Source organism: Crocodylus porosus, unplaced genomic scaffold (genome assembly GCF_001723895.1).
Source record: "Crocodylus porosus isolate Cpor-Errol unplaced genomic scaffold, CroPor_comp1, whole genome shotgun sequence".
Lineage (NCBI taxonomy): Eukaryota > Metazoa > Chordata > Crocodylia > Crocodylidae > Crocodylus > Crocodylus porosus.
Window position 1 is genome coordinate 19,689,788 of NW_017728913.1, and position 3,977 is coordinate 19,693,764.

Here is a 3,977-nt window from a genome sequence, read left to right on the forward strand (position 1 = left end):
CTCCTTAATATAGAGCACCACGCCCCCACCCCTCTTTCCTATCCTGTCCCTCCTGTACAGCCTATAGCCCTTGACATTGACCGCCCAATCATGCGTTTCATCCCACCATGTTTCTGTAATCCCCACTATGTCCGGGCTGGCGTCACCCAGCAGGAGGGTGTGTCCCTTAAAGAGGAAGCTCAACTAACTAGAGCCATATACCAACATTCAGTTTCACTTGGGAGAGCTGCTGCAGGAGAAACCATGACGTGTTCAGGATTTTTCTCCCAGAGCAAAAATGGCAACTTCAGGAGAAAAATAACCTGGGAATAACCAGTGTTAAATGGATCCCAGGAGATTGCCTCCTGGGAGAGTAAGCTTCTGTACATATACCTTCTGAGAGAAGCTACAACATTGTCCTCCAGCATCCCTGCATGCTTTGCTTTCAGCATCAGGTCCAGGGAGACAGTGTATCACTCAGTCTAGAGTCTACAGCTCCGACCAAGCAGGAAGTAAAACACACCCTCTTCACAATCCCACATTGGCTGATGCAGACTATTCACAATCAAACTGCAGCACAATCAAGGCTGCCCTATGCACTGCTCCTATCTCTCTGACCAGACTGAAGGAGCCTCCAGAGTAAGACAAGTGTGTGGCCAAGAGCACCTTGGCCGCAAATCATCAGCAATGCAAGCTCTTTATTCTTCAGGGGCTTGGCATTACAAATATCTGTTCAGGTTCAGCTTTTATATCAGGAAAATGAACCTGGGAGTGTTTTTCCAGATCATTTGAACATGTGTTCACAGCCAAAGTCATCCTGCAGACCTAAAACAGCTAGAACACAAGACCTCATTATCATTAAAGGCTTAAAAATGTCCACTCCTTCTTTGTATAATTTACATTTCATCAAAACAACTTTCCTTTTAATAATTCTTTTTGAAGAAACAAAATTTCTCACAAAAATCCTGTCATTTGATGACTGTTAATTTTATTAATAAAACCCAACACAACTCAGTTAATGTACTGATTAAAACTACAAAAAAAATTAATAAATACACTGCTGATCCTTGCTCTGTTTCTATTCATACAGAGAAAAACCATTCTGTAATGTCAAACCATCCTCCTTAAGAATCAGATCATTTAAAAATATACAATTCTATAGCATTAGGTTATTCTACTATACTTCTGTCAAAAGAAGTACACTAGCAAATCATTCTTGTTCTTAACCACTTAAACATTCTAAAAAGGGGAAACAAAAATGCAACAGATATACAATCCACATGTTTGAGCAGAAGGGAAAGAAACCTTTATTAGACAATTCTCAGCATGGTTAATTAAACTAAAGCTCACACAAGATTCTTATATGTAACTGGTATAGCATGCTAGGAGTTTGATCAACTAGTTTGACATGATACTGTAAGAAACTTTTCTTAATAGGCAGGCAGTCTAAAACAGCAGCATGCATCAATAAAATCTAGTATCTCACTTGAGAAATTTTTGTTGTTGTTGTTTTCTAAAGTGACAAAATAAGACATTTCAACATTTTTGGAAAAACTTTGGTTTTCATTTAAAATAAAAAAAGGAAAGAGTTTCATTTTGTAATTTTAGAAAAATATAAAAGCATCTAAGGATGAGTGTTTTGACTGACTTCGTTATCAAAATCATGATGAGGGCTGGTAGCAGGGGAAAACAAAAATTTCATTATCTCACTTTTATTAGATGGCAAACTTCTGAGCAGCAAAAATTATGACCATTTAATTTCCCAAATACATACCATTTGTGTTTCACTTTGTGTATTGATCGGACTAGGCTAAATGAATGAATGAGCATTCATATTTTGTTTTCTGTCTGTTGTTTGATGTGCAGCCCAAGAGTTATTTATTACACATTATTTCTCTGACAACATACTGCCAAACTTCCTCTTCGGCTTTTCTGTGATACTGTACAACAGAACATTATTCACAGTTGTTTATTTTCACATGTAAGGTGAAAGGAAGGATTATCCCCTTCTACTGATAAACCACTGAAGCAAAGATTAAAAGGTGGGTGGAAAAAAGCGACCACTAATTTGAGGCACTCATTTGAGATACTAAGGACCAGATTTCTTAGCAATGCACTACTTAGAGTAAAGCTATTTAGTAGGAAACCAGAACACTTAGTACTTATGAAGAGCTGGGTACAGCTTCCCAATGATTTGGGTTGCCATGGTAAGAGCTAGTTCCTCCTACAAACCACACCCTAGATTCAAGATTCACTCAAAAAATAAGCCACCCTAATTAATGACAAGCTATGAAGAGTTTAGCTTTAAGGTATGTAGGCGACAAGGATTTTTGTGGGCCAACTCCTTGGTTGAGTTAGTTTTAGACAAGTTGTATCATAATACATATTCACAAGAGGACCTTCAGATGTGAAGCACAAACCACTGCAACTTGTGTCGAGATTATAGCAGGAGGTTTCATCCTTCACATGGACCAGGTGGGAGGAGCGGGCAGAGGGAAGGAGGTGGGAAGGCAGCAGGGGGGCACTTTGCCAGTATTTCACAGGGGTTTGCTGATCCCAAAGGAACAGCAAAAAACATAATTTTTTAGCTCCATTACAGGTTTTCATGGAAAAAGAGGAATGCTACGATGAGCATGGCTCTTTTGCTCATTTCTCCCTTCCAAGTGTGTTCCCCTTCTGCACTATCTCCTCTAAACCACCTCTGTCCCATTATCCATATCTAGGCAGTTCTAGTCACCATTCTTCAGGCTTCGATCCAATGCAGTTAGCTTTCATTAAGGGAAGTGATTTTATTGTTCTGTTTGTTACTAATGAAGCCTCACCTGCAGTACTGGGCACCACACTTCAAGATGTGGCCAGATTGGAGAGAATCTACCAGAAAGTTACAAAAACTATTAGAAGCCTGGGAAGCATGACTTATGAGGAAAGGCTGAAAGTATGAGGAATATTTAGCCTGGGGAAGATGCATCTTCAAACGCCTGAAAGGCGATTATAGAGAGGATGGAAATAGTCTTTTCTCTGTGGAGGTAGTGGAGAGGAGTAGAAACAAGTTTCTTAAGCTTCAACAGGGAAAATTTAGCCTGGAGATTAGGAGGAACTTTATGATTGTGAAGTGGTCAAGCATTGAAGCAGGCTACCTAGACAAGTTGTGGAATCTCCATCCCAGGAAGTTTTCAAGAGCAGGTTAGATTGAAACTTGGCTGGAATGGTTTAGTCAGGGATGATCCTGTCTTGAGCAGGGACAAATGAGCTTTTAAAACTTTCAGACCTTACCTTCCTATGATCCTACCCTCAAGCCCGTCCTGTAGTTGCCCCTACATTCCCATATTAACTTTTCCCCTTGCTATTCTCCATGATCACCCTACAGTATCTTTTTATCAATGAAAATTACATAAAAATTGTAACTTTTGGATAAGGTTTCCTAGCTCCAAGATGGAATTTCTAGTAAAAACAAAAGGACTGACATTTTCACCCATTCTCTAATAGACAATCTCATGTTCAGGACACAACCAAGAGGTGGAAAATGGCTAAGCCAAGACTAGAAGCAGTACCCATGTCCTTGCCACAAACCTGTTCTACAATAGGTCTTTCTCAAGTTTTTCATGAAAACATCCATTTCCTACTGATTGGGTGTGCCTACACAAGATGCTGACTATGCAGTAGCCCAATACCACTGTGCAGTAATGTGCTTATACAAGTACTAAATAAATGCACAGTAGCATCTTGTGTAGATGCAGTCATTGAGAACAAGAAAATTCTTAATTTCACGTATCATGAAATAGAAGGAGTTTCGCACCCAGTCGTACTCCTTAGAGTTATTACATTTAATGCATTTTTTTGCTCCAGTAAATTCTTCTCTAAACAGACAATCTAATTTTTTAGATTGCACTTTTTTGGACAGTTGTGAGTGTGAAGGAAGAAAAAACATTTTCCCCTTTAAAATATGATATGCTGCAGTAAAACTATACTTGGCGAAATGGGAACTTTGAATCCCCCAG